Source organism: Salvelinus alpinus, chromosome 34 (genome assembly GCF_045679555.1).
Source record: "Salvelinus alpinus chromosome 34, SLU_Salpinus.1, whole genome shotgun sequence".
NCBI classification, from domain to species: Eukaryota; Metazoa; Chordata; class Actinopteri; order Salmoniformes; family Salmonidae; genus Salvelinus; species Salvelinus alpinus.
This window is the reverse complement of record NC_092119.1, coordinates 24,311,326-24,331,797: the sequence shown is the minus strand read 5'-3', so window position 1 is coordinate 24,331,797 and position 20,472 is coordinate 24,311,326. Positions and strand designations below refer to the sequence as shown.

Sequence of the window (20,472 nt, the reverse complement as noted above, 5' to 3'; positions counted from 1 at the left end):
GGGGGGTGCTCCCTCTGCTGTTTCCTAAAGTCCACGATCATCTCCTTTGTTTTGTTGACGTTGAGTGTGAGGTTATTTTCCTGACACCACACTCCAAAGGCCCTCACCTCCTCCCTGTAGGGCGTCTCGTTGTTGTTGGTAATCAAGCCTACCACTGTAGTGTCATCTGCAAACTTGATGATTGAGTTGGAGGCGTGCATGGCCATGCAGTCATGGGTGAACAGGGAGTACAGGAGAGGGCTGAGAACGCACCCTTGTGGGGCCCCAGTATTGAGGATCAGCGGGGTGGAGATGTTGTTTCCTACCCTCACCACCTGGGGGTGGCTTAATGACGAGTTTGGAGGGTACTATGGTTTTAAATGCTGAGCTGTAGTCGATGAAGAGCATTCTTACATAGGTATTCCTCTTGTCCAGATGGGTTAGGGCAGTGTGCAGTGTGGTTGCGATTGCATCGTCTGTGGACCTATTGGGGCGGTAAGCAAATTGGAGTGGGTCTAGGGTGTCAGGTAGGGTGGAGGTGATATGATCCTTGAATAGTCTCTCAAAGCACTTCATGATGACGGAGGTGAGTGCTACGGGGCGATAGTCATTTAGCTCAGTTGCCTTAGCTTTCTTTGGAACTGGAACAATGGTGGCCCTCTTGAAGCATGTGGGAACAGCAGACTGGGATAAGGTTTGATTGAATATGTCCGTAAACACACCAGCCAGCTGGTCTGCGCATGCTCTGAGGACGCGGCTAAGGATGCCGTTTGGGCCAGCAGCTTTGCGAGGGTTAACACGTTTAAATGCTTTACTCACACTGGCTGCGGTGAAGGAGAGCCCGCAGGTTTTGGTAGCGGACCGTGTCGTTGGCACTGTATTGTCCTCAAAGCGAGCAAAGAAGTTGTTTCGTTTGTCTGGGTGCAGGACATCGTGGTCCGCGATGGGGCTGGTTTTCTTTTTGTAGTTCGTGATTGACTGTAGACCCTGCCACATACCTCTCATGTCTGAGCCGTTTAATTGCGACTCTACTGACGCTTAGCTTGTTTGATTGCCTTGCGGAGGGAATAGCTACACTGTTTGTATTCGGTCATGTTTCCGGTCGCCTTGCCCTGATTTAAAAGCTGTGGTTCGCGCTTTCAGTTTTGCACGAATGCTGCCTTCAATCCACGATTTCTGGTTGGGGAAGGTTTTAATAGTTGCTGTGGGTACAACATCACCGATGCACTTGCTAGTAAACTCGCTAACCAAATCAGAGTATTCATCAATGTTGTTGTCCGACGCTATGCGGAACATATCCCAGTTCAAGTGATCGAAGCAATCTTGAAGTGTGGAATCAGATTTGTCGGACAAGCGTTGAACAGACCTGAGCACGGGCGTTTCCTGTTTTAGTTTCTGTCTATAGGCTGGGAGCAACAAAATGGAGTCGTGGTAAGATTTTCCGAAAGGAGGGCGGGGCAGGGCTTTGTATGTGTCGCGGAAGTTAGAGTAACAATGGTCCAGGATTTTTTCTGCCCGGGTAGCGCATTCGATATGCTGATAACATTTAGAGAGTCTTGTTTTCAGATTAGCCTTGTTAAAATCCCCAGCAACAATGAATGCAGCCTCAGGATATGTGGTTTCCAGTTTACATAGAGTCCAATGAAGTTCATACAGGGCCATCGATGTGTCTGCTTGGGGGGATATATACGGCTGTGATTATAATCGAAGAGAGTTCTCTTGGTAGATAATGTGGTCGACATTTGATTGTAAGGGATTCTAGGTCAGGTGAGCAAAAGGACTTGAGTTCCTGTATGCTGTTATGATCACACCACGTCTCGTTAATCATAAGGCATACCCCCCGCCCTTCTTCTTACCAGAGAGATGTTTGTTTCTGTCAGCGCGATGCGTGAAGAAACCAGGTGGCTGTACCGACTCCGATAGCGTGTCTCGAGTGAGACACATTTCCGTGAAACAAAGAACGTTACAATCTCTGATGTCTCTCTGGAAGGCAACCTTTGCTCGGATTTTGTCTACCTTGTTGTCAAGAGACTGGACGTTGGCGAGTAGTAAACTTGGGAGCGGTGCGCGATGTGCCCGTCTACGGAGCCTGACCAGAAGACCGCTTCTTCTGCCCCTCCTGCGGCGCCGTTGTTTTGGGTCGCCGGCTGGGATCCGATCCATTGTCCTGGGTGGTGGACCAAACAGAGGATCCGCTTCGGGAAAGTCGTTTTCCTGGTCGTAATGTTGGTAAGTTGACATTGATCTTATATCCAATAGTTCCTCCCGGCTGTATGTAATAAAACGTAAGATTTCCTGGGGTAACAATGTAAGAAATAACACATCAAAAAACGAAATACTGCATAGTTTCCTGAGAACGTGAAGCGAGGCGGGCATCTCTGTCGGCACCAAAAACATGGACAATTCTGTGAACTGTCTTGTGCAAGTTTTAAATGGACACAATACCTGTTAGCAAAGGTATCAGCTAGAGCTGATGTGCAGGAGTTTAAAGGGATTTGTAGTTTTTCATACTACTTTGATGCCAATTAGCATTTATGAATCTGAGCATAAATAGAGCAGAATACAGTGCATTCGAAAGTATTCAGACCCCTTTCCTTTATCCACATTTTGTTCCGTTCCAGCCTTGTTCTAAAATGGATTAAATAAAAATGTTCCTCATCAATCTACACACAATACCCCATAATGAACAAACAGAAATACCTTATTTACATAAGTTCTCAGACCCTTTGCGATGACACTCGAAATTGAGTGTCATCGCATCCTTGAGATGTTTCTACAACTTGATTGGAGTCCACCTGTGGTAAATTCAATTGATTGGACATGAATTGGAAAGGCACACACTTGTCTATATAAGGTCCCACAGTTGACAGTGCATGTCAGAGCAAAAACCAAGCCATGAGGTCGGAGAAATTGTCCATAGAGCTCCGAGACAGCCACATCTGGAAGAAACCAGGCAGCGATTGGGAGACTAGTCAGGATCAAGGGAAAGCTGAACGGAGAGATCCTTGATGAAAACCTGCTCCAGAGCGCTCAGACTAAGTCAAAGGTTCACCTTCCAACAGGACAATGACCCTAAGCACACAGCCAAGACAACGCAGGAGTGGCTTCAGGACAAGTCTCTGAATGTCCTTGAGTGGCCAAGTCAGATCCCGGACTTGAACCCAATCTAACATCTCTGGAGAGACTTGAAAAAAGATGTGCAGCGACGCTCCCCATACAACAGAGAAAGGACAGAGAATGAGAGGATCTGCAGAGAAGAATGGGAGAAACACCCCAGATACAGGTTTGCCAAGCTTGTAGCATCATACCCAGGAAGACTCGAGGCTGTAATCATTGCCAAAGGTGCTTCAACAAAGTACTGAGTAAAGGGTCTGAATACTTATGTAAATGTAATATTTCATGTTCTTATTTTTAATACATTTTCAAACATTTCTAAAAAACAGTTTTTGCTTTGTCAATATGGGGTATTGTGTGCAGATTGATGAGGGGGAAAAAACAATTCAATCCATTTTAGAATAAGGCTGGAACAAAATGTGGAAAAAGTCAAGGGGTCTGAATACTTTCCGAATGCACTGTATATTGGTAAAAGTCCCCTTGTCCGAGAGAGATTTACAAGGTTATCAAAACGTCACACCAGAGTAAGCCTACAAAAACCGCAGCCCTTATTTTAAGTGTTTCTAATATCCCCCATGGGGAAAATGAAAGGAACCATTTCCCTGTTTGACCGTAAGGTTTTATGGCTATTACGACACCTCCACTGTGGGGCTCTATAAAGACTGGACGGACCTATTCATCCTGAGTGACAGGATGAATAGGTCTTTTCAGGTATAGACCTGAAGATGGGCTTTAGACCTGAATAAAGGGGTTTAGCTATGGTGGTTTTTCAGGTCTGGCTGTAGTAATTTACCTGTAGCAGGAGAGGGATGAAGGTCTCAATCGCCAGGATCTGAGCTGCGTCCTCCATCAGGATGTTGTCATACTGAAAACAGAAGATAAGAAGTGTAACTGTCGAGTTGCCTCTGACTCGAGTACTATGTGTCTGATCTTTATGTACAGGATTTTTTCTGGATCAAAAAGGGAGTTAGTGGGGGTGGCAGGGGGTGTATCTGCATTTTAAATAACATTTTATAGGCCCCACCTCCTACACCAGCAGGTACTTGGAGCGGTCCAGTCCGCTCATCAACAGCTCAAAGGCACAGAACTCCTGATTGGGGGACGGGACCACCCACCCACCCACCCACCCACACACACACACACTAGTAAGACGACTGCTCAGAGGCCTGGGGTTAGGTTTAGAGGTTAAATTGTCAGCATGGACAGGTAGTGACAACTGGTTCTAAGGGCTGCACCACAGTGAGCAAATGTTTGTCATTAGATGATACATGATGGAAGACAATCATCCTTGGACGCAAAAGGGAAGAGTAGTATAATTAAGCAATAAAGCCCGAGTGGGTGCCTCAGAGGCAGGCTGGGTGAGAATTTAAAGGGTATGGGTTAGTGTTCAATAGAAGCTTAGTGAGCAGCCAAGCACTTCACAACAGATTCCCTTCCAAGGCCTGGTCTGAATAGGAAAAGCACGATTGGGGGTGTTTTCCTGAAAGGAAAAGAAAAGCGGAGCCTTTGAGTGCACTAGAGAATATTCATATTAGATGCTTTACTATTTTAACATTAAACCCAATCAAAACATGCAATATTAATTAGCTCTAGTTTTAATGCCTGTGGTTCTTCAGCGGTTGAAGGGTGAAATGAAGCCGGATTTCTTCCCTCCCTGGGCATTCACTCAGACTGGAAGGAGAGAAAGAATGGAGGAAAGAAATAGGATCAACGGCATTGGGATGGATGTCGAGCAATCCAAGCGGTAGATGTCTGTACATGCTGAGTTCATTCAGGGAAACTGACTGTGTGTGTGTGTATGCGTGGGCTTGTGCGTATGATGGCATCGTCTGCTTAGATGGCATCTCATAAACACAACCTTTATCTTTAAACACTCCTTGTAGGAAACAGGCACCGAGGCGGATCACTTTCCTTCTCCTGTGATTCTAGAGGGAGAGTCTAACATCTCTGAGCGGGGGGAGACAGACATATCTCTGCAGCACCATAATGGAAGAGGCTGAGCTGAGGGAACACAGTAAAGTGCTCCAGTCTGATGTGATGCAGCCAGTGATGCGGGGGATACCAGATAAATCAAGACCACACATGTTAGGATATTACCTCCATCCAATAACTTCTTTATTGCTTCTACAAGGCCTTCGTATGGCTCCCATAAATCTCTAATGTTATTGTTATCTCTATATAAAGACTGGATGCAACCAGGAGGGGCTGAATACAAGTGTGCCGGCTTTTGGCCGCTAAAAAACGTAAAAGCCGATAAATAAAATTGCAGCCGGCCAATTGTCCAGGAGAACAAGAAAAAATACCATTGCGAAATAATGCTTTTAAGCCTATTCATTAATGGAAATACCAATCGATGTAAATACATTTGACTTGTCATGCTCATCGGTCTATAGGTTAATTTGCATAATTATGTTGAATTAAATTGGCAAATGTACACTTTATTCATTATGCATCTCATTTATTACACGCTTATAGCATATAGAAACAGAGCCATTGAGAGGAAAATCTGTCAGACAGTGTGAGAGCTGCTGCTACAGCATCTCAAACAGTAAATATATAGGCACCGGAAGACAGGCCTCATCAGCACCTCACACACCACTTTGCAATGAGCTGGAGGCAGTATGCATTTTGAAAACATATACTTGTGATTGTTTTGATCACGCGTACTGGAATATGTTCCGGTCAGCCTCAGAGAACAACATTGACTTATTCGCTGACTCGGTGAGTGCGTTTATAAAGAAGTGCATTGGAGATGTTGCACCCACTGTGGCTTTTAAAACCTACATTAACTTCTTGTGGCTGCAGGGGCAGTATTGAGTAGCTTGGATGAAAGGTGCACAGAGGTGCCCAGAGTAAACAGCCTGCTCCTCAGTCATAGTTGCTAATATATGCATAGTATTATTCGTATTGGATAGAAAACACTCTGAAGTTTCTAAAACTGTTTGAATTATGGCTGTGAGTATAACAGAACTCATATGGCAGGCAAAACCTGAGAAAAAATCCAAACAGGAAGTGGAAATTCTGAGGCTGGTCGATTTTCAACCAAGATCCCATTGAAATCACAGCGAGACATGAATGAGTTTGCACTTTATACGGCTTCCACTAGATGTCAACAGTCTGTAGAACTCTGTCTGATGCCTCTACTGTGAAGGGGGGCCGAATGAGAGGGGAATTAGTCAGGTCTGCCATGACCTGACCATTCTTTGACATGAGAGGGAGCTCTGTTCCATCGCTCATCTGAAGTCAATGTAATTCTCCGGTTGGAACGTTATTCAAGATGTATGTTAAAACTTCATAGGGATAGGGGGCAGTGTTTCCACTTTGAACAAATTGCGTGCCCAAACTAAATTTCCTCCTACTCTGTCCCAGAAGGTAATACATGCATATTATTATTACTATTGTATAGAAAACACTCTGACGTTTCTAAAACTGTTTGAATTATTTCTGTAAGTATAACAGAACTCATTTGGCAGACAAAAACCTGAGAAGAGGTCAAAACAGGAAATGAGAAGTCGATTTTCAAAACAGTGTCAAATGGTACCCTGTCTAGATATGGCTGAACAAACACTGCCTAGGGCTTCCACTAGATGTCGTCGTCTTTCGATTTTAGTCTTATTATTCTACTATAAAGGAGGGGCTCATGGGAGCTGTTCTAGTGAGTGGTCGTCAGAAATTCTCAGTCAGGATTTGCGCGCGAGGGAGAGAGAGAGCTCTCGTGCCAATGCTCTTTCTTCAGACAATGAAATTCTCCGGTTGGATCCTTATTGATGATTAATGTAAAACACATACTAAATATGGATTGCAAACATCATTTGACCTGTTTCTACGACCTGTAACGGAACTTTTTGAGTTTTTGTCTGGATGGATTGTTCGTGCGTCATGAAATGGATTCCTGGGATGAACATGCTAACAACAAGTGGCTAAATGATGGGCTTTATGGAACTTTTCAGTCATTTATTGTCGATCTGGGAATCCTGGGAGTGCCTTCTGATGAAGTTATTCGAAGGTAAGTGCATATTTATAGTGTTTTTGTAGCTTTTGTTGACACCAAAATGGCGATTATTTCTTTGGCTGGATTGTGCTCTAAAACGCCGTTCTCAGATTAATCTTTTTCCGTAAAGTTTATTTTTAAATCTGACACAGCGGTTACATAGAGGATAAGTTTATCTTTAATTATGTGAATAACACTTGCATCTTTTATCAATGTTTATTATGAGTATTTCTGCAAAATCACCAGATGTTTTGGAATCAAAACATTACTGCATGTAACGCGCCAATGTAAACTGAGATTTTTTTTATATATATACAGTGGGGCAAAAAAGTATTTAGTCAGCCACCAATTGTGCAAGTTCTCCCACTTAAAAAGATGAGAGAGGTCTGTAATTTTCATCATAGGTACACTTCAACTATGACAGACAAAATGAGAAAAAAAATCCAGAAAATCACATTGTAGGATTTTTTATGAATTTATTTGCAAATTATGGTGGAAAATAAGTATTTGGTCACCTACAAACAAGCAAGATTTCTGGCTCTCACAGACCTGTAACTTCTTATTTAAGAGGCTCCTCTGTCCTCCACTCGTTACCTGTATTAATGGCACCTGTTTGAACTTGTTATCAGTATAAAAGACACCTGTCCACAACCTCAAACAGTCACAGTCCAAACTCCACTATGGCCAAGACCAAAGAGCTGTCAAAGGACACCAGAAACAAAATTGTAGACCTGCACCAGGCTGGGAAGACTGAATCTGCAATAGGTAAGCAGCTTGGTTTGAAGAAATCAACTGTGGGAGCAATTATTAGGAAATGGAAGACATACAAGACCACTGATAATCTCCCTCGATCTGGGGCTCCACGCAAGATCTCACCCCGTGGGGTCAAAATGATCACAAGAACGGTGAGCAAAAATCCCAGAACCACACGGGGGGAGCTAGTGAATGACCTGCAGAGAGCTGGGACCAAAGTAACAAAGCCTACCATCAGTAACACACTGCGCAGCCAGGGACTCAAATCCTGCAGTGCCAGACGTGTCCCCCTGCTTAAGCCAGTACATGTCCAGGCCCGTCTGAAGTTTGCTAGAGAGCATTTGGATGATCCAGAAGAAGATTGGGAGAATGTCATATGGTCAGATGAAACCTAAATATAACTTTTTGGTAAAAACTCAACTCGTCGTGTTTGGAGGACAAAGAATGCTGAGTTGCATCCAAAGAACACCATACCTACTGTGAAGCATGGGGGTGGAAACATCATGCTTTGGGGCTGTTTTTCTGCAAAGGGACCAGGATGACTGATCCGTGTAAAGGAAAGAATGAATGGGGCCATGTATCGTGAGATTTTGAGTGAAAACCTCCTTCCATCAGCAAGGGCATTGAAGATGAAACGTGGCTGGGTCTTTCAGCATGACAATGATCCCAAACACACCGCCCGGGCAACGAAGGAGTGGCTTCGTAAGAAGCATTTCAAGGTCCTGGAGTGGCCTAGCCAGTCTACAGATCTCAACCCCATAGAAAATCTTTGGAGGGAGTTGAAAGTCTGTGTTGCCCAGCAACAGCCCCAAAACATCACTGCTCTAGAGGATATCTGCATGGAGGAATGGGCCAAAATACCAGCAACAGTGTGTGAAAACCTTGTGAAGACTTACAGAAAACGTTTGACCTCTGTCATTGCCAACAAAGGGTATATAACAAAGTATTGAGATAAACTTTTGTTATTGACCAAATACTTATTTTCCACCATAATTTGCAAATAAATTCATAAAAAATCCTACAATGTGATTTTCTGGATTTTTTCCCCTCATTTTGTCTGTCATAGTTGAAGTGTACCTATGATGAAAATTGCAGGCCTCTCTCATCTTTTTAAGTGGGAGAAGTTGCACAATTGGTGGCTGACTAAATACTTTTTTGCCCCACTGTATATGCACATTATCGAACAAAACATAAATGTATTGTGTAACATGATGTTATATGACTCATCTGATGAAGAATTTCAAAGGTTAGTGATTAATTCTATCTCTATTTGGGGGTTTTGTGCAAGCTACCTGTGCTGTGAAAGAAATGTCTGTGCTTTTTTGTATTTGGTGGTGAGCTAACATAAATATACGTGGTGTTTTCGCTGTAAAACATTTAAAAAATCGGACATGTTGGCTGGATTCACAAGATGTTTATCTTTAATTTGCTGTATTGGACTTGTTAATGTGTGAAAGTTAAATATTTCCCAAAAATATTCTTTGAATTTCGCGCGCTGCCTTTTCAGTGGAATGTGGGGGCTAGACAGGTTAACAACATTCTAAAGATTGATTCAATACATCGTTTGACATGTTTCTACTGACTGTTACTGAACTTTTGGACATTTCGTCAGCTTTTAGGGAACGCGCTTCGTGACTTTGGAATTGTTTACCAAACGCGCTAACAAAAGTAGCTAATTGGACATAAATAACGTACATTATCGAACAAATCAAGCATTTATTGTGGACCTGGGTTTCCTGGGAGTGCATTCTGATGAGGATCAGCAAAGGTAAGGGAATATTTATCATGTCATTTCTGGTTTCGGATTGACTCCAACACAGCGGTTGCATTAAGGAGAGGTATATCTATAATTCCATGTGTATAACTTGTATTATCATCTACATTTATGATGAGTATTTCTGTTGAATCGATGTGGCTATGCAAAATCACTGGATGTTTTTGGAACTAGTGAACGTAACACGCCAATGTAAACTCAGATTTTTTAATATAAATATGAACTTTATCAAACAAAACATACATGTATTGTGTAACATGAAGTCCTATGAGTGTCATCTGATGAAGATCATCAAAGGTTAGTGATTAATTTTATCTCTATTTGTGCTTTTTGTGACTCCTATCTTTGGCTGGAAAAATGACTGTGTCTGATTTGGCGGTGACCTAACATAATCGTTTGTGGTGCTTTCGTTGAAAATCCTATTTGAAATCGGGCACTTTGGTGGGATTAACAACAAGATTACCTTTAAAATGGTATAAGACACATGTATGTTTGAGGAATTTTAATGATGAGATTTCTGTTGTTTGATGCTGCATGCTTTGCAGCTGGGTCAAACAGCTGCAAAGACAAAGACATAATTACACAAGCACATATATTTATACCTTCCTCCTAATGCTGAGTCTCCTCCTTACACATCTGGAATGTCAATACATCTCTGTTCTTGACAGGACTTTAGTGATGCCTGTTCTTTCTCACTTTATCTTACACCTCCCCAACTCACGGCTGTCCTATTGACTTGAATCAGACTGTGGCCCTTCTCCTCTCCATAGGATAGCTGATATCTAACAATAACATGTTCTGACAGAATGTAAACTTTCTCACTCAGTAGATTTCCATACCCTCAGTTCTGATATAATAACATGAATAAGGATATTTCAAGTAAGAACTCAGTACCCATCAAGGCGAAGGTCGAGTCATGCGCTCTCCAAAACATGACCCGCCAAACCGCGCTCCTTAACACCCGCCCACTTAACCCGGAGGCCAGCCGCAACAATGTGTCGGAGGAAACACTGCCTGCCACAAGGAGTTGCTAGAGCGTGAAGAGCCAAGTATGGAAGATGTTGCCGACAGATACAGCAGCTCTGCTTCTAGCTCCTAAGCAACAAGCATTTCGCTACACCCGCAATAACATATGCTAAATATGTGTATGTGAACAATAACATTTAATTTGAAGCCCCCCCGGCCAAACTCTCCCCTAACCCAGACGAGGCTGGGCCAATTGTGCGCTGCCCTATGGGACTACCGGTCACGGCCGTTTGTGACACAGCCTGGCTCTGTAGTGACGTCTCAAGCACTGTGATGCAGTGCCTTAGACCGCTGCGCCACTCAGGTCTTTCAAAATTTATAACGGATATTTTTCTAATAGTCACATGAAACCACTTGCAGTGTTTTCCCGCCAATTGCATTATGGAACGAACGTTCCCGCGTAGCCTACTGCCTTGTGCACATTGCAGTACTTATAATGTAAATAAATAATAGTTTATCAACATTTTCAGCAAACCGTTCTGATCTGTTGCATCAGACTCATAGCTGTTTTTATTTTTTATTATGTGGACTAGGCCTGCTACTTGTATGAATTTGGGATCTACGTACAACAACTTCCCCAAAGTTTGTTTTTTAATATGAATTAGCATAATCTAAATGTGATTTCTGTCATTCTGAGCTCGGTGAGTGGACACCCAGATCAGGTTACGTATCCAATGCATATGGGTCCGGTACATTTCTCAAATGTCCGGAATTATGTGTAGGGAATGTATGTGTAGGGAATGCAGGGTGAGTGAAAGGCCCTATTACCTTCCATCCGCATCTGGGGAGACAGACAGCAGGTCCTGTGTCACTGCCAATGGGTTCAGGGGAGGAGGGGGAGGGGGCACGGGGTGACATGTCACCAAATCATCATGTAATTCCAACCAATGTCTCACAGAACACACTCAAACAGAGGGAATGAGTGAGTGAGTGAAAGAGAGATTTAATAAAGAGGAGAGGAAGAAAAGGAAGAATCTCACTATATCCCCATCATATTACAAACTCCTAATATCACAACAGAAACACACAAAAAAACGTTGAAATGTGATTCAGTGCGATGTCACAGTGGCTACTTCTCCAGTAGGAGTGGGAGAGAGGGTCTGAATGGAAACAATCACATGTGAGCCTGAGCAGACCTGTCATGGCATCAGTTGTGGAAAGAGAATCACGTGTGTTCAGCGTTCCAACTCCCACTTCACCACACACACACACAAAGATGGCTAACGACCCGTGAGGAACATCCGAACTGCTGACATGGTGTGTGACAGTGTGACAGATTTACCTCTGACTGGGAGGAATATGGTATGTGTGTGTTTGTTCAAGAGCTTGTTTGTTTGTGACATGTTTATCTCTGACAGAGTGAGGATCTTCATGGTGTGTATATCCCTTTAGCTAGGTAAACATGTGATGTGTGTGTGTGTGTGTGTGTGTGTGTGTGTGTGTGTGTGTGTGTGTGTGTGTGTGTGTGTGTGTGTGTGTGTGTGTGTGTGTGTGTGTGTGTGTGGCCTGCCGCCTCCAGCTGGGTAAAAATCTTCTTGATGTGTTGGTAGCAGCCCTCGGCGAAGTCCATGTCTTCGTCGTACGAGCGACCGTGGAACACAGGCTGGGGAGCGTTGGAGAAGTACTTGTGGAAGGGGAAGTGTGTGGCCACGGCCTCGGCCTCCACCCTGCTTAGACCTGACCTTGGACATGTACTTTTCCCAGTGAGACATCACCTGCAGCGGGGAGAGAGAGGACAGCAGCAGACAGCCCCCCTGGATGTTACAGGTCTGGCTCTTTTTGGTATGCCGCACACATGCATTCTCACTCAAAGACAAACACAGTTGCGTCACATACAAAGTAGGACTGGATGATATATTTAAATAATTAGAATTTATGTTTTAGCTCGATATCCCAAATGCATAAAACAATTATATAAGGTATTGAACTTAATTGAAACATGTGAACAACGTTGACAGGATAGCATGCTGTTCAAACAGTTGGAGACAGACAGAAGGGTGTGTTCATAACAAATCAACTGTTCTACCTTGTAAGCTAGCAAATAGATCCAAGTTGGCTAAACATAAGTATAAAGATATTTGTAGTGTTGATATTTTGGTTCAGTATACACACACACACACACACATATACAGTTGAAATCGGAAGTTTACATGGAGTCATTAAAACTCGTTTTTCAACCACTCCACAAACCAACTATAGTTTTGGCAAGTATAAATAGAACACAAGTATAAACACCATGGGACCATGTAGCCGTCATACCGCTCAGGAAGGAGACACGTTCTGTCTCCTAGAGATGAACGTACTTAGGTGCGAAAAGTGCAAATCAATCCCAGAACAACAGCAAAGGACCTTGTGAAGATGCTGGCGGAAACAGGAACAAAAGTATCTATTTCCACAGTAAAGCAAGTCCTATATCGACATAACCTGAAAGGCCGCTCAGTAAGGAAGAAGCCACCGCTCCAAAACTGCAATAAAAAAGCCAGACTACGGTTTGCAACTGCACATGGGGACAAAGATGGCACTTTTTGGAGAATTGTCCTCTGCTCTGATGAAACTGTTCGGCCATAATGACCCATTGTTATGTTTGGAGGAAAAAGGGGGAGGCTTGCAAGCCCAAGAACACCATCCCAACCGTGAAGCACGGGGGTGGCAGCATCATGTTGTGGGGTTGCTTTGCTGCAGGAGGTACTGGTGCACTTCACAAAATAGATGGCGTCATGAGGAAGGGAAATTATGTGGATATATTGAAGCAACATCTCAAGACATCAGTCAGGAAGTTAAAGCTTGGTCGCAAATGGGTCTTCCAAATGGACAATGACCCTAAGCATACTTCCAAAGTTGTGGGAAAATGGCTTAAGGACAACAAAGTCAAGGTATTGGAGTAGCCATCACAAATCCCTGACCTCAATCCTATAGAAAATGTGTGGGCAGAATTGAAAAAGTGTGTGCGAGCAAGGAGGCCTACAGACCTGACTCAGTTACACCAGCTTTGTCAGGAGGAATGGGCCAAAATCCACCCAACTTATTGTGGGAGGCTTGTGGAAGTCTACCCGAAACGTTTGACCCAAGTTAAACAATTTAAAGGCAGTGCTACCAAATACTAATTGAGTGAATGTAAACTTCTGACCCACTGGGAATGCGATGAAAGAAATAAAAGCTGAAATAAATCATTCTCTCTACTATTATTCTGACATTTCACATTCTTAAAATAAAGTGGTGATCCTAACTGACCTAAGACAGGGAATTTTTACTAGGATTAAATGTCAGTAATTGTGAAAAACTGAGTTTAAATGTATTTGGCTAAGATCTATGTAAACTTCTGACTTCAACTGTATATACACACACACACACATATATATATATATACATGCATACATACATACATACACACGTGTATATATATACACACACACACATACAGTGGGGAGAACAAGTATTTGATACACTGCCGATTTTGCAGGTTTTCCTACTTACAAAGCATGTAGAGGTCTGTAATTTTTATTATAGGTACACTTCAACTGTGAGAGACGGAATCCAGAAAATCACATTGTATGATTTTCAGTTGTTGTTGCCTTCTCACCAAGCTGCTTGCCTATTGTCCTGTAGCCCATCCCAGCCTTGTGCAGGTCTACAATTTTACCCCTGATGTCCTTACACAGCTCTCTGGTCTTGGCCATTGTGGAGAGGTTGGAGTCTGTTTGATTGAGTGTGTGGACAAGTGTCTTTTATACAGGTAACGAGTTCAAACAGGTGCAGTTAATACAGGTAATGAGTGGAGAACAGGAGGGCTTCTTAATGAAAAACTAACAGGTCTGTGAGAGCCGGAATTCTTACTGGTTGGTAGGTGATCAAATACTTATGTCATGCAATAAAATGCAAATTAATTTCTTAAAAATCATACAATGTGATTTTCTGGATTTTTGTTTTAGATTCCGTCTCTCACAGTTGAAGTGTACCTATGATAAGAATTACAGACCTCTACATGCTTTGTAAGTAGGAAAACCTGCAAAATCGGCAGTGTATCAAATACTTGTTCTCCCCACTGTATATACACATACATTATACATATACAGTGGGGAGAACAAGTATTTGATACACTGCCGATTTTGCCGATTTTCCTACTTACAAAGCATGTAGAGGTCTGTAATTTTTATCATAGGTACACTTCAACTGTGAAAGACAGAATCTAAAACAAAAATCCAGAAAATCACATTGTATGATTTTTAAGTAATTAATTTGCATATTATTGCATGACATAAGTATTTGATACATCAGAAAAGCAGAGCTTAATATTTGGTACAGAAACCTTTGTTTGCAATTACAGAGATCTTACGTTTCCTGTAGTTCTTGACCAGGTTTGCACACACTGCAGCAGGGATTTTGGCCCACTCCTCCATACAGACCTTCTCCAGATCCTTCAGGTTTCGTGGCTGTCGCTGGGCAATACGGACTTTTAGCTCCCTCCAAAGATTTTCTATTGGGTTCAGGTCTGGAGACTGGCTAGGCCACTCCAGGACCTTGAGATGCTTCTTACGGAGCCACTCCTTAGTTGCCCTGGCTGTGTGTTTTGGGTCGTTGTCATGCTGGAAGACCCAGCCACAACCCATCTTCAATGCTCTTACTGAGGGAAGGAGGTTGTTGGCCAAGATCTCGCGATACATGGCCCCATCCATCCTCCCCTCAATACGGTGCAGTCGTCCTGTCCCCTTTGCAGAAAAGCATCCCCAAAGAATGATGTTTCCGCCTCCATGCTTCACGGTTGGGATGGTGTTCTTGGTGTTGTACTCATCCTTCTTCTTCCTCCAAACACTGCGAGTGGAGTTTTGACCAAAAAGCTCTATTTTTGTCTCATCAGACCACATGACCTTCTCCCATTCCTCCTCTGGATCATCCAGATGGTCATTGGCTAACTTCAGACGGGCCTGGACATGCGCTGGCTTGAGCAGGGGGACCTTGCGTGCGCTGCAGTATTTTAATCCATGACGGCGTAGTGTGTTACTAATGGTTTTCTTTGAGACTGTGGTCCCATCTCTCTTCAGGTTATTGACCAGGTCCTGCCGTGTAGTTCTGGGCTGATCCCTCACCTTCCTCATGATCATTGATGCCCCACGAGGTGAGATCTTGCATGGAGCCCCAGACCGAGGGTGATTGACCGTCATCTTGAACTTCTTCCATTTTCTAATAATTGCGCCAACAGTTGTTGCCTTCTCACCAAGCTGCTTGCCTATTGTCTTGTAGCCCATCCCAGCCTTGTGCAGGTCTACAATTTTATCCCTGATGTCCTTACACAGCTCTCTGGTCTTGGCCATTGTGGAGAGGTTGGAGTCTGTTTGATAGAGTGTGTGGACAGGTGTCTTTTATACAGGTAACAAGTTCAAACAGGTGCAGTTAATACAGATAATGAGTGGAGAACAGGAGGGCTTCTTAAAGAAAAACTAACAGGTCTGTGAGAGCCGGAATTCTTACTGGTTGGTAGGTGATCAAATACTTATGTCATGCAATAAAATGCAAATTAATTACTTAAAAATCATACAATATGTTTTTCTGGATTTTTGTTTTAGATTCCGTCTCTCACAGTTGAAGTGTAACTATGATAAAAATGACAGACCTCTACATGCTTTGTAAGTAGGAAAACCTGCAAAATCGGCAGTGTATCAAATACTTGTTCTCCCCACTGTATATATATATATATATATATATATGTATATACACATACATATATATATATATATATATATATATATATATATATATATATATACATACATACATATACACATATATATACACATACATATATACACACATAGACATATATACATACATACACACACACACATATGTATACATATATATATACACACACACACACACACACACACACACACACACACACACACACACACACACACACACACACACACACACACACACACACACACACACACACACACACACACACACACACACACACACACACACACACACACACACACACTGAGCACATATAACATGAGGAACACCTTCCTAATATTGAGTTGCACCCCTCCTCCTTTTGCCCTCGGAACAGCTTCACTTCGTCAGGACATGGACTCTACAAGGTGTCGAAAGCGTTCCACAGGGATGCTGGCCCATATTGACTCCAATGCTTGCCACAGTTGTGTCAAGTTGCCTGGATGTCGTTTGGGTTGTGGACCATTCTTGATACACACGGGAAACTGTTGAGCATGAAAAACCCAGCAGCGGTGCAATTCTTGACACCTACTACCATACCCCGTTCAAAGGCACTTAAATCGTGTCTTGCTCATTCACCCTGAGAATGGCATACATACACAATCCATGTCTCAAGGCTTAAAAATCCTTATTTAACCTGTCTCCTCCCCTTTATCTACATTGTTTGAAGTGGATTTAACAAGTGACACAATAAGGGATCATAGCTTTCACCTGGATTCACCTTGTCAGTCTATGTCATGGAAAGAGGAGGTTTCCTTAATGTTTTGTACACTTGATGTGTAGATAGATGTCCTAGCCTACCTCTTTCAGGTAATACATTCAATGCAGTATTAGTCTTAAATTTTGCTAATGAATGATGGGTTATGCATAAGTCTCTAACTTATTGCCTCTGTCTCTTGCACAATACGCACTTGCGCTCCGCTGGCCTCTCTCCTTAAATAACTTTCCTTAGCTCTTGTAGTCCCATGAAAAGAAGTACTAGAATAGCATGCTCTACATTTTTGTTGTTTCGTATACTAATAGACCATTCGAAGAGGGATACAAGCTCTTGTTTGCAGCATGTTAAATGCAGCATGTTAAATAAAGCAGCCAATTGAACTCACAGGGAGTTTGAAAGAGAACTCGATGGCGGTAGGCTATAGCAGTTATTTGTTCAGACCCATAACCATTCAATCTCTGTGAAGAGAAATGACAGCCGTCTGCATCTTATTCCAGTCCTATATTATTCAAGCATGTCATTACAATGATGAACATGAGGACAACAAAACTTATTTAATTTAAACTCAAATTCGCAAGTCTATAATTGTAACTTTGTAGGCCGCATGTCCTGCACTAGCATCACGTTCTTTCCCAGCTTCATGGTTTGAATGAGGTGTGTAATTCCAGTCCATATAATACAGTATAATACAACAAAAGGACAGTAATACAGTCCATACAAAAAGATTAGCCTACTGGAGCTAGTTTAATTGATTTACCCAAGAGAGCATAGCTACATCTATGGGCTTTTATGTTTTCTGTCGTGTGTATTGTGCGGTAGCTTATATATGATAGGCTATGTATTGGATAACGGCGCAATCATTTGGGCTTTTTTGGGCTTGGGCTCATTAAAGGTCTTTAATGTATAGGTCATCAGGCTCAGGTAGCATCAGGCTTGAATTTGAATGACAATCAAAGCTCTTACCAAATACAGACATATTTATATATGTTTTAAACTGAACATTTGTCAAATACAATATTCAACCCTACTCTCCCCTCTACACCCCACTTCCAGCCTCCCTCTTCTGTCTCCCCTCTACACCATACTGCCAGCCTCCCTGCTGTGTTTTCCAGTCTCCTCTTACTGACAGGATGCCGCCTCAGTGAGATATCCACTCCACTCTTTTAGATTTTAGATCTGGGCTATTTTATGAGCTCTCTCAGGTCCTCTTAAGCTGACAGTTGCCTTGGGTTGTCTCCTCTTTGTTAAAAAGGCTCTGTTGTCTATTCTGGGCCTTTCTGCTGATGCATGCTGCCACAATCGAGAGCATCCTGTCGGGCTGTATCACCGCCTGGTACGGCAACTGCTCCGCCCACAACCGTAAGGCTCTCCAGAGGGTAGTGAGGTCTGCACAACGCATCACCGTGGGCAAACTACCTGCCCTCCAGGACACCTACACCACCCGATGTCACAGGAAGGCCAAAAAGATCATCAAGGACATCAACCACCTGAGCCACTGCCTGTTCACCCCGCTATCATCCAGAAGGCGAGGTCAGTACAGGTGCATCAAAGCTGGGACCGAGAGACTGAAAAACAGCTTCTATCTCAAGGCCATCAGACTGTTAAACAGCCATCACTAACATTGAGTGTCTGCTGCCAACATACTGACTCAAATCTCTAGCCACTTTAATAATAAAAAATTGGATGTAATAAATGTATCACTAGTCATTTTAAACAATGCCACTTTATATAATGTTTACATACCCTACATTACTCATCTCATATGTACAGTATATACTGTACTCTATACCATCTACTGCATCTTGCCTATGCCGTTCGGCCATCGCTCATCCATATATTTATATGTACATATTCTTATTCATTCCTTTTTCCTTTACACTTGTGTGTAAAAGGTAGTTGTTGTGACATTGTTAGATTTTGTGTTAGATATTACTGCATGGTCGGAACTAGAAGCACAAGCATTTCACTACAATAGCATTAACATCTGCTAACCATGTGTATGTGACCAATAACATTTGATTTGAATCACAACTGTCTGCTGTGGCATTTTTCCTAGAGCCAGTTTTTGGTAATTAGGTGACAGAAATAAATGGATGATATGGTATAATATTTTGGTATTTGCTGTCGAGGCGGATTTGAAGCAGAAGGAAGATACTGACACGTATTGCACTGGGATGAGATCTGCAGCATCTCATCCCCTTTCATTTTTATTTTAGTGACACATTTTATTACCAATTTTTTTAGGTCGGGATATCAGAAATGACTGATTCATCTGGAAAATGCCTTACCTTTAGTCTAATGTCACACACATTCACATCTATTATCCCCAAACACACCCCCCTCCTGTACTGACCTGGTAGAGGTAGAAGTGTCCGTCAGTCTCACAGGTGTAGGTCCAGACTCTCTTGCAGACTGCCCACCTCTCTGAGCAGCTCCAGCCTCCTGGCCAGTACGTAGTTCACACGCCCATACCTGAACACAACATATACCACATCCATCCATAGTTTACCTTGAGAAAGCAAACAGTATCAGTTCCATTTCAGTCAGTTGAATTGGACCATAGAAGAGCTGTTATATTCCTGGAACTCATTCCAACAACCAACCATTCTCTCATCATACCTGGAGGCCTGGTACAGTATCAAACTAGTAACAACCACCCTATACAAACACTGTTACGCCATATTCCTATGATGATAATAGCCTCAACCTTCCCTAAACATTGCCTGCCTGTCCATAGCCAGATAAGATCAGTGTCGTGATCTGAGGGTCATATCACATCATTCTGAGGGGATGTTGTGAGGAGAACTGAAGCCTAAACCTGTGACATCACAGCCTAGGGAAAATAGTTTCAAACCCTTCATGCACAAATCAGTATCAGCTGCAAGCAACAAGCCAGTAGGCTTGAAGTGGAAAATCAAATCTAAAGTTTAAGAACCCAAACTCAAAGCTGGCTATTAATAGTTTTGGTTGCTGAGACGATGGAAGCTAATAGCCAGAAGGACCAAATTGCAGTCTTCGCTAATACATGTAATAACATTGACAAGGTATAACAGGAATTGGAGCTGCATTGGTCATTATAAAGTTGTCAGTTTCAATGGCTTAAAATATTCACATAAAAAAGATTTAATTTCCATATTTTTAAACAAGACATAAGTTACCTACACTTGTTACAATGATTGATATTGAATAAATACAAAGCTCACAAATTACATTGTCAAACAAAGAGTGTAAAACAAACACAATAGTTTGCTTTTCAACAAACTGAAAAAGACAAAAATACAGAAACCCGAGCCATCTTTTGTCTAGTCAGGCGTCCCGGTGTGCCGCCACAACAAACCAGAAAGACGATTTGTGGGTGGCAGTGGGACCTGGCCATGCTATCTT

The 20,472-nt window shown here is 42.6% G+C and overlaps 1 pseudogene; it reads right to left on the bottom strand.

Moving 5' to 3' along the window:
• The window catches only part of LOC139563772 (RNA helicase aquarius-like), a 94,797-nt pseudogene that overhangs the window by 32,938 nt on the left and 41,387 nt on the right, over positions 1-20,472 (bottom strand).